The sequence below is a fragment of the Monodelphis domestica genome, chromosome 8 (assembly GCF_027887165.1).
Source record: "Monodelphis domestica isolate mMonDom1 chromosome 8, mMonDom1.pri, whole genome shotgun sequence".
In the NCBI taxonomy this organism is placed as follows: domain Eukaryota; kingdom Metazoa; phylum Chordata; class Mammalia; order Didelphimorphia; family Didelphidae; genus Monodelphis; species Monodelphis domestica.
The window spans coordinates 131,284,292-131,296,293 of record NC_077234.1 but is presented as its reverse complement, the minus strand read 5'-3'; the positions used below and the strand labels follow the sequence as shown (position 1 = coordinate 131,296,293).

Below are 12,002 nucleotides of genomic sequence, written 5' to 3'. Positions count from 1 at the left end.
CGTATGGTGCATACAATTTTTGGGAGTTACCCAGTACATTTTCCCCACATATTAATATATATATATATATATATATATATTTCTATATATATATATATATATATATATAATTTGATGTAAATGTAGTCCTTATAGAAGAGAGTTTGACTTAAATAAAAAGATAAGATTCATCTGCTTTTCCCTTTCTTTCATATTTACCTTTTCATGTTTCTCTTGCTTTCTGTGATTGGATATCAAATTTTCCACTATGTTCTGATCTTTTCTTAGCAAATGCTTGAAAATCTTCTATTTTGTTGAATGCCCATACTTTCCCCTGGAAGTATATAGTCAGTTTTGCTGGGTAGTTGATTCTTTGTTGGAGACCCAGCTCTTATGCCTTTCTAAATATCGTGTTCCATGCTTTGCGGTCTCTTAGTGTGTTAGCAAGTCATGTGTGATCCTTATGGGAGCTCCCCTATATCTGAAGCTCCTCTTCTTAGCTTCTTGTAGGATTTTCTCCTTTTCTTGGAAGCTCTTGAAGTTGGCAATTACATTCCTGGGGTTGTCTTTTGGGGATTTAGTATAGAGGGTTTTCTATGAACCCTTTCTATTTCTATTTTACCCCCTTGCTCCAGAACATGTGGGCAATTTTCTTCTATAATCTCCTGTAATAGAACATTGATGTTTTTGTTTATCTCTGGTTTTTCGGGCAGACCAATAATTCTCACGTTGTCTCTTCTTCCTCTGTTTTCCAGGTCTGTGACCTTTTCAGTGAGATATTTTATGTTTTCTTCTAATTCTATATTTTTTTGGCTTTGCTTTATTAATTCTTGCTGTTTTGCATGCTCATTATCTTCCAGTTGCTTAATTCTGGTCTTTAGGCACTGGTTTTGCTTTTCAGCTTTGTCTGTCCTTCTATTAGATGCTTCCAGCTCTTTCTCCAATTGTGAAGTCTTGTCTATCAGACTGCTGATCTCTTTCTCCCATTTTTCTTTCCAGAAGGTTTACATCTTTTGCATAAGCTCCAATTTGAGTTCTTCCAGAGCTTGTGGATAATTTCCATTTTGGGAGGCATGTTTTGATTTTGTTTGGGTTTCATCCTCTTTCTCTTATTATCCTTGGGTACTCCCACCATAAAAGTTTTCAATAGTCACTTTTTTCCCTTTCTTCCTGGAGGCTTTATTTTGGACTGTGTGAGCCATTCCTTTGGTGGTTTTATTCCCCTTTCCTTTTTGGTCTGAGGTCTGGGTGATATGGGCGGGTTTTATGTGAATTTAGGTTGCCTCAGACTAGTTCTTCCCAGCCTCCAAGGTTTCTTAGAGTGCAGACCCCTGTGTTCAGCATTCCTGCCCCTGTGTTCAGTTTGGCCACCCCTGTGCTCAAGGCAGCCGCCCCTGTGCTCAGCTCAACCTCTCCCCTGTTCAGCGCAGCCACCCCTGTTCTCTGTGTGGCCAGCCCTGTGCTCAGAGTAACAGCCCCTGTGTTATGCGTTGCTGCCCCTGTGCTCTGCACAGGATTCTCCTGTGAAACCACTGTGAGAGGTCATTTCCTAGCAATCTTTAGATCCTAAGGGCCCAGATGTGCCCCCCCTCCCCCCAGACAGAGACATTCCTCACTCACTCACTGTATCAGTGAGTGCTCTGAAATCTTACTCTGGTTTTGTGGGGGAAGTGGGGTGGGGGAGGGCAGCTCAGTTCACATTTTTGTGCAAGCTTTTCCTCCTTCTTATAGTGTGGAAATGTTCAAACCCCATGTACCTTCATTTCTGTGGGGTACTGGAGAGTCCCTCCATTCTTCCAAAGGTGATTTTTATGCTCTTTTGAGGTAGTCTATTTCATTTGGTGCCAGGGAGAGGAAGTGATTCGCATCTAGATTGCAGCCATGTTTCGATAATAACAATTTTTAAGTTACCAATATCTCCTTTTCTTATAGGAATACCTATCATTTTAACTTATTGGGTCCCTTAAAAAGGTTTTTCTTTTTTCTTTTTTTTTTTGCTTTGTTTTGTTTTTCTTTTTTCCCTCTTTCTTAATTACCCTTTTTAATGATTCTATTGGGTTTTGCTTTTGGGAATCAAATTTTCTGTTCAGATCCTGTCTTTTCTTTACATATGCTTGGAATTCTTCTATTTTATAAAATGATCATACTTTCCCCTATAAGAATAGAATCAGATTCTTGGTTGTAGACCTACTTCCCTTGCTTTCCAGAATATCATACTCCATGCTTTTTGTTCCTTAAGTGTAGATGCAACCAGATCCTGTGTTATCCTCACTGTAGTTCCACAGTATCACAGTTGGGGGGGGGGAGGGTGGCTCAGTTCACATTTTTGTGCAAGCTTTTCCTCCTTCTTATAGTGTGGAAATGTTCAAGCCCCACGTACCTTCGTTTCTGTGGGGTATTGGAGAGCCCCTCCTTTCTTCCAAAGGTGATTTTTATGTTCTTTTGAGGCAGTCTATTTCATTTGGTGCCGGGGAGAGGAAGCAATTCAGGTCTAGATTGCAGCCATGTTAACCTGGAAGTTCGGGACCAACCTTCTTAGGCATAACTGTTAAAGACCCAATGAGGTACAAAAAATGCTTAAAATGTAATTGGGAAAATATTTAACACAATAGATAAAAATATAATAAAAGATTGATATCATTGCTTTTCTTTATCATTTAATTTAATTAATGATATAATTAAATTTATTTAATCACTAATTAATAATAATTAATTTTCTAAGTCAATATGTGGCTTCCAGCTCCCTACTTATGGTTTAGTGGATCCTGTTTTTATTTGTGTTTGACACCATTGCTAATGTATGAATGGAAACAGATAAAGCGGTGAAAGGCAGGGAAAGGACTTCATGGGTTGAGGAGGTAAAGACTTAAAACTTATATACACATGCCATTCTTGGGAAAGGTAGGTTCAAAAACAGTACAAAAAGTGGTAAATTACATATGTAGGCAATATATTTATTCCAGGCATCTGCTAACTCTTCTATTGATATGCCTGAAACTCTTTTTTTTCTCCTCTTGAAATTCTTTCTGTAGCCCAACTCTCTGATGGATGCCAGGATTATCTTGAGTCTACAACTGGCTCCCTTTTCTCCTGATGAAGGTTCTAATCCTGGGAGCTCCTCCCTCAAATGATTGTCTCTCTATCTCTATGTTTTTTGGAAGAATGTGCTTCTACTCCCTCTTGAATTTCCAGGTACAATTCTCCCTCATAGTTCTTGGGGATACCCCCCAAGCATTTGGGAACCATTTCTTCTCTAATGCTATCAGCCTAAACCCATTCTAGTGAGCTTATCCTATTATTAACTCCATGTGATTTTAGTGCTTAAATTCAATTAAAAAGCATTAATAAAACAAACATAACTTTTTCAATGAAAAATAAATATATTTCTCTCATTAAAAGATAAAAAGAAAATTCTTATAATAAATATATATAACCAAACAAAACAATTTCCACATTGGCCCTGTCTAAAAACATGTCTCATTCTGTACCCTGAATGTATCATTTCTAAGTCAGAATGATAATTGGTCATTGCATTAATAGCACTTAAGTCTTGTTTGTTTTTCTTTGCAATATAGTTATTATATAAAATATTTGTTTTGTTCCACTCACTTCAATTTGCATCAGTTCACATAAGTCTTTTCATGTTTCTCTAAAACCATCCCTTTTAACATTTTTTGTAGCACAATAGGAATCCATTACTTTATTTTCATATACCAAGAAGCATGTTCAGCTATTCCCCAAATTGAATATATCCCTATGTTCCAGATCTTTGTTAATGTGTAAAGAGCTGCTTTTAATAATTTTGTTTATGTAGGATATTTTATCTTCTTTTTTTCCCCTAAATACCTTTGAGGGTACAGACTGGATCAATGGATAGGCATAATTTAGTGATGAGGGCATAGTTCCAAACTACTTTCTAAAACTGCCAGGATTAAGAATTGCTCCACCAACAGTTTATTAATGCTCTGGTTTCCCATAATGCCTCACATTTGTCATTTTTTGTCATCTTTTCCAATCTAATAAGTGTAACGTAGTATGTGAGTTCTTTAATTTAAATTTATCTAATTATTAATGATTTGGGACCATTTTTCATAGTTATTAATAGTTGGATTTATTCCTTTTGTAACTGCCTTTTCATATCCCTTGTCCATTTATCACCTAGGCAATCAATTAGCTTTGACAAAGCAATTACTTGGAAGACAAGCAAAAAACAGAAGCAATAGTAATATAATTTATATAAAGCTGTAAGGTTTACAAAATACTTCACATACATCATCTCATTTAATTCTTATAATGACCTAGGGAGGTCAGTGTTATTAATAGTATAATTTTATAGATTAATAAACTAAAGGCGGAGACAGGTTAAATGATTTGCCCAGGGTCATGCAACTTATAAATATCTGAGGGAGGATTTGAAGTCAGGTTTTCTTGACTATAAAAGTTCAGAAATCTATTCACTGTTCCAACTAGGTATGCAGATATGTCCCTCAGATATTGGGAGTGATACTTTTTTATCTCCAGAGAGAGTTCAGACTTAAAGCAGTTTAAACAACTATTTTTTTTCACCAAATTCACTTCCAAAGGCAATTTGGTAGGTTATTGGAGGAATGTGCATCTCTGATTTTGCTGGTCTGGGCTGGATAAGTTGCTTTATACTTTGTTCCTCCTCATCTCACTTTTGGAAAACCATGACATTCAGTCTCTGAGACCTCTGCCACCATTTTGACCTTTCATAATTTCCAAGTCATAGCCATCTCTGATCTCCTTCACCTAAAACAAGAAAGAACAACAGAAAGAGTCAAGAACAGAAGTCCATATTCACAGGTCACTTGTCAGTCTTGTGTAGCCCATAGTTCTCATTTCTTCCTGAAATTTGACTTCTGACCTAATCACTCAATTGAAACTACTCTTTCCAAAGTTACCATGTATCTCACATTTAATGGTCTTTTGTCAGTTGTCATTTTTCTTGACATCTTTAGTTATTGACCTTTTTGATCACCCTCTTCACCACATATTCTCTTTTCTCTAGGTTTTTTTTTTTTGTCACACTGTTCTCTACTTGTTCTCTTACTACTCTTTTAATGACTCCTTTTCAACCTCTTTTGTTGGATCTTTTCCCCAGGTCATTCCCACTAACTGAATGTCCACAGCTCTGTCCTGGACCCTCTTCTCTTACAATATTTTTTTCTGGGTGACTTTTTCACCTCCCATGGATTCAATTGTTATCTCCATGCAAATGATTTTCAGGACTATTTTTCCAGTCTTTATCTCTTTCTTGACTTTTAATCTTTCATCTCCAACAACCTCTTCAAAATTATGAAACTAATGTTGTTCAGACATCTAAAACTCAACAGATCCAAAGTTGAACTCCTTACTTTCTCCCCAAAATGTTTCCCTCTTCTAACCTTTTCTATTACTGTTAAGAAAACCAGCATCCTTTTAGTCACATAGCCTCATGAAGTAGATGTTATCCTTGACTCCTCACTCACACACACTTCATATTGTCTTCATAACATATCTTGTATGTAACTTTTTCTCTCCTTTGATATTACCATTGTCCTGGTACAAGCCCTCATCCTGGACCATTACAGTAGTCTGGTACTTGGTCTACATGCTCCAAATATCTCCAGTACATCTTTTATTCAGGTGTCAAATTGATCTTCCTCAAGGACAAGTTATTCCCACATCCAATCAACTCCAGTGACTTTCTTTTGCTTCTAGGAACAAATATAAAGTCCTCTGTTTGGTTTTGAAAGCTCTTCGTAATCTGGTTCCTTCCTTCCTCTCCTGTCTTTTCATACCTTATCCCTTCCCTCCCCCACACATACCCATTTTGTGTTCTTTACTCTAAGGAAACTGGCCTTCTTACTATTTTTTAGACTTGGCACTCCATCTCCTATTCTTTATGGCTGGTCTCTATCAGCTAACTTCCCTGGCTTCCTTTAACCCTAGCTAAAGCCATACATTCTACCAGAAGTCTTTCTGCTCTTCCTTAATTTCATTGCCTTTTATGTTATACTACCTATCTTTTATCAATTGGTACTCAGTGAGGCAGGAAATTCTGTGGTGTCACTAGTGAGAGAGTAAAGTTGACAAAAACTGGATCAAAAATAGGTATGGAAACAAGTCAAGCCCAAATAGGAGAATGGATTAATGGAAAAGGAATGGGTCAACTGAACAATATGGTTTCAGTATGAATAAGAGAGTATAAAAGGATAGAAAGCTATCCTTCAATTATTATACTCACAAAACTCTAGATCCATGAGATAGCATAATCCAGAAAGATGTTGACATCATAGGTATGTTCATATGAATATGGTATATAATTAACATGAAGAAAGTCGATGGAATTAATGAAACTGAAATTTCAGACATCAGTTTGTAAGAAGAATTTCCAAACTAAGGACAAGGGCTGGGATGTAGAGGAAGACTGATTCTGATATGAAAATCGTGAATTCACAAACTTCAATGTATAATTTGGTCAGCAAGCATTTATTAAGAAACCCATGTAAATTCAAATCAAGAAACAAACAGAAAAGTAATTGCAAAATATTTCACACTTCAAAAGGATTTGTACTCTAACAGGGAATCAACATATATAAATCTAAGTATTTAAAGAATAAAAATAAGAAGAATAAATACAAATCAATACACTGTAGTTAAATATAGGCAGCTGGGAGGCAAAGTAGAGAGAGTGCTGTACTTGGAGTGAGGAAGACTTATTTTCCTGAGTCTTTTTTGGTCTTGGGCATTAGCTGTGTGACCCTGGGTAAATCACTTGACCTCATTTGCCTCCATTTCCACCTTTGTAAATGAGCTGGAAAGGAAATGCCAAATTGCTCTGGTATCTTTGGCAAAAAAATCTTGAATGTGGGGGCAGCTTGGTAGTTCAGTGGATTGAGAGCCAGACCTAGAGATGGGAGGTCCTAGGTTTGAATCTGGCCTCAGACACTTTCCAGCTGTGTGACCCTGGGCAAGTCACTTGACCCCCATTGCCTAGCCCTTACCACTCTTCTGCCTTGGAGCCAATACACAGTATTGACTCCAAGATGGAAGGTAAGGGTTTAAAAAAAAAGAAAATCTCAAATGTGGTCATGAATAATCAGACATGACTAAAAATAACTGATCAATAAAAATGTTAAATATAAGGTAACTAGAAAAGATACCTGTATTTGGGGGAAATGGTAAAGTCATCATGTCAATAGTAGATCTTGAGTTCAAGTGTTAAATGTGAGGTACAATTTGATTAGAATGGAGAATAAAGGAATGGATGACGTACAATAAATCTGTAAAAAGAGATATCAGATAGGTTGTTGAAGGGCTTTCAGAGCCAAATGGATGAATCAATATTTTCCCCTAAAATATGAGTTTGTGGGCTCAGGAAGAAAAGCATACTTAGATCGGTACTTAAAGAAAATCATTCTAGTATCTGTATGAAGGATGGATTGAAACTGGGAGAAAGAGAGAGATGGCAGAAAGAAGCAACAGAAGGCTATTGCAGTAGTCTAAGCAAGAGGTGATGAAGTCCTGAGTTAAAGCAGTGGCTGTGTGAATAGAGAAGATTTTAGATGAGAAATGTGGTGGAGATAGAACAGAAGCTTTGTAAATTAATAGTCTTTGTGAGTTGAAAGACAATAAGATTGTGATCCCAAGAGACTGATAGAAGATTGGTACCTTTGACAGAAACAGGGACTTTTAGAAGGACAATTAATTTTGGTGGAAAAGATAATAAATTCTGATTGGGACATGTTAAGCTTGGGAAGGTTTAAGGACATCTTATTTGAAAATGGCCCCTAATAAGTATCCTCAGATTTTTCTGATTTGTGACTTATTGAAGTGGGATTGGAAGGAATAGGATTAAGAGTATGAGAGAAAGAAGCATGAGCATGTCACATAAATTGTAGTCCCTGCATTCAGTGATAAAATATTAGTTAATCAAGAGCATTGTTCAGCTTTTGATTGAGATGGGGAATACAACAGGAGAAAGTTTTTTTTTTTTTTTGGTGGCATGCCTCATTGGCAGAACTAAACTGAGAGAAGAAATGCAGAATTAATTAGCATTGTTTCAGCTAACATTCAGCTTTGAAAATTGAGATATACAAAGAAGAATGTCATAAATTTGCTAATTGCTTTTTTTCTCTTCAGATATTAGCATTTGGTCTTCATTAGTAAAAACTATTATTCCCCTAACCTTCTATGCTGGAGTAGGGCAAAAGACAACATAGATAAAAACAATGAACTAATTATAGGTTTGAAATTAATAAAATTCTTTTTCCAGAAAAGGGATCATAGATTTAGGTCTGGAAGGGACCTTGAGACCATCTAACCAAGCTTTTCACTTTTAAAATGAGGAAACTGATGCCCAAAGAGGTTAATTCAATGTTAAATTATTTGGCCAAGGTCATACTGGTAGTAAGTAGAATTGAATAGGGGGAAGATGGTTGGAATACATTTAGGAAATTCTACAATACTTTCAATGACCTTAACATTCTCTCTGAAATGAAATCACAGATTACTAATACCAAAGTCCTTCTGGTGATGTTATATAACTATGAATCATTAACCACCCAAATTTCTACTGACTTAAAATTGTGGGTCACTCAAAGGTCAATAAAAAGTTCTATTGTGAGTGTAAATAGAGTACAGCACATTTGGAATAATGAATCACCTATGTGAAGCAGCATAAAAGATATCAGTCATTCAGCAAGCATGTGCTAGTAGTGTAGCATCCAAAAATAAGGCAAAACTAATCTAACACTAAAACCATAGTTCCTGCCTTCAAAGAGTCCCATTCTAATAAGGGCAGAAACATACAAATAATTAGGGACATCCAAGATATATAAAGTATCTATCAGGTAATACAGGAAGGAGAAATTGGGAGGGGGTAGAGAGTTGGAAAAGGCCTTCTGTGGAAGGTGGAATTTGAGATGAATCTTAAAAGGAAGTGAGGGAAGTGAAATAGAGAAGGTAAACTGAGGCTAAGTGTTTCTTTTTGTAATGACTGCTCTACTCTCTGGTTTTGACTAGAGAGAGCTGCTACAGGAATCTGATGTTGCTTATTTGTAATGGAGGTAGGAATGAGAAATGCTGAGGGATGCCACACAGGGATACTGCCACACAGAGATGCTGGTACACAGGGTACTGCTCTGGGGAATGCTCTGGGGTTCTGCCTACTGATCCCTACTGATGTCTGATGGATCATTATTTTTTCTAATATCCTCCTCCCTTTCATTCCCTCCCTTCTCCAACCCTCTTCTTCCTGCCACCCTCTCCTCCCAATTCTTCCCTCCCCCCTGAGTGAACTATAAAGATACTCTTTTCTTTTCCTCTTTCAAGTCAAGGGGTTTATTGGGATAACAGTATGGGAAACTTAGGTAAGAGGGATGAGGATGTCCCTAAGATAAAATGAGGGTTTGAGAAAAATAGTCCAGTCACAAGCTGTGACTCTAAGATATTTAGGGAGATGGAGGACAACAGCTGTTCAAAATCTTCTTTCCTCTTCTTCACTAAATCAGCAAGGTCTCTCAGCCTAATTTCTGAAGCCCCCCCCCAAGGGTCCTTCAGTCTGAGACAACTCCCTCAAGAGAGAAAACAAGGTTCAAAGTCTCTCAGTTTCTCCTGACCAGCTCAATTCTCAAATAGATCAAATAGATCACCATCAAAACCAAATTTCTCCTTCTTGTCAACATAAACTGTTCAAAGCCAGAGAACCCCAAAACCAAGTCAGCCCCACCAGGGTCTTTCAGCCAGCTTCCAACCTCCAGAGAGAGTGACTCCAAGTCCAGTCCCCTCCCCCTGGTCAGCTCAACTGCCAACTCCTGGGAACATTCCATTTTGGAAACTCCTTCTCTTGATTGACAGGCAGGTCCCCAGCCCTGGTTCTTGCATCTTGGCTAACAAGTTCTCTCTCTTCACAGCCTCTACCACAGAAGCTAAGAGGTAGAGGTGAAGGAGCAGGCACACCGGGTAAGCCATTAAAAATGAAGTCCAGAGGTAGGAGGAATTTAGATTTTGAAGAATTTTAAATGCTAAACAGATACCAATCTCATCCTTGAGCTAATACAGAGCCAATAGAGTTTATTGAGATAAAACCTACTCTTTAAGAAAATCATTTTGACAGCTGGGTGGAAGATGGATTGAAGTGAGGAGAAACAGAGGCAGGGAGGCTACCTAGAAAGGTGTTGCAATAGTCTAAGTGAGAGAGGTGATGAAGGCTTATGCTAGGATGGTGACAGAGTAAGTAGAGAGGAGGCAACCTATGAAAGAGATATTGTAAGTTCATAAATTTGCACTGCACTGAACTGCAGAGATCTGTCGACAGATTCAGTTAGGCAATTGAGGAGTGATGGATAATACTAAGGTTATAAGTCTTCTGGATGGGAAGATGGTGGTGCCCTTCACAACAAAAAGAAGTTTCAGACAAGGAGAAAAGTTTTGGGGGAAAGTTTATGACTTCCGTTTTGGACAGGTGGAGTTGTAGATTTCCAAAAGGCCAATGAGTAACTGGACAAATAGGTGATCTAGTTATGTAGTAAAAGTGAGGAAAGATCACATGGAAAGACCTCAAGCTACCTAACATCAGAAGATCAAGAAGCCTCCAGAAGTAGTCTTGACAACCCCCAGAGATGATTAACCAGAAGATGTGGACAAGAATTATTCAAGTTAAAAAGAAATAAAAATAACCTGCATCAATAGAAAGCATCCCCTTATTAACAAGATCATAGATTATATATAGATGCAGATATGTAGATATAAACAATTCAAGGGAAGATCAAAGCAATGACCTTATTTTCATCTGCATTAGTTCATACAAATGTTTGGATTTTTCTTAATCCCTCATATTCACCATTTCTTACTACATGATAGTATTCTATTCTATATATATGCATATCTATGTACATATTAAAATTTATTAGTCTTCCCTCATTTGAAAGATGCCCAAATATAGAATATTTTGGTATAAATTAAAGACTTGGCTTGAGAGCTCAGTCAAAAAGTATGTGGGTAGACCAGTAACTTTTAAAATAATAATTTCAAAATTGATATCCATAAAAGTTGGACCACTTCTCAGATGCACCAATTCCACATCAAACTTTCATTCTTCCCATAGCCCCTCTAGCATTTATTATTCCCATTTTTATCCTCTTTGACAATCTGGTGGGTTTGAAGTGAAATAATTGAGTAATTTTATTTTGTATTTCTATTACTATTAGTGATTAGGAGCACATTTCCATACAATAAGTTTTAATTTACAATAATTCTTTTATTAGCTATTAATATGCTTAAACCACTTATCTATTGGGAAATGGTCCTTGGTGTTATCAGTTCCACATATAATTTGTATATCAGACATATCTGTAATAGAAATATTTGCTGATGCAACTATTTATTTTGTAATTCTTTATCAAATTTATTTGTATAAGGGTCTCTTGATTTCATGTATTCAACATTTTCTGTTTTTCTTTTTTAAGGTTTCCTGTCAGCTACAATAATTCTTCACCTGGCCATAGGTGTGATTTTGTTTTTTTTCTATTTTTTATGATATGACCTTTTCTATTCAGGTCATATATCCATTTTTATGTTATAAAAATATGGAATGCTTTATAAATTTGCATGTCATCCTTGTAGAGGATACAAGTTAATCTTTTCCATATTATTCCAATTTTAGTGTATGTTCCTTAGAAACAAGACCATCAGACATTTATTAGTAAAACAATGCAAATTTTTTACAAGCACTATTTTCCCAAATTTTTACTGAATTGCATTTATACATTTTTAGATCATTAAAAATAATATATTTATTTTGACAATATTTTCCTTCCCCTGGATGATTATAAAATGTATGTACATCTATAGCTATGAGTGATAAAACCTCTATTTTACCAAATATTATTTTTAGGATGTTACTTTTTATACTTAGAACCTCTAGTTATCAGGACATCCATAGTGCTACTCTAATGTCTCATCATGGCATAGAGATAAATCTGGATTCAAAGATTACATTAGTGGAGTAAAAGTTTTTA

At 36.4% G+C, this 12,002-nt stretch overlaps 1 pseudogene; it reads right to left on the bottom strand.

The window, feature by feature from the left end:
- Nucleotides 1-11,564: 11,564 nt before the first annotated feature.
- On the bottom strand, nucleotides 11,565-11,665 carry LOC130456056 (U6 spliceosomal RNA; annotated as a pseudogene).
- Between the last annotated feature and the right edge of the window lie 337 nt (nucleotides 11,666-12,002).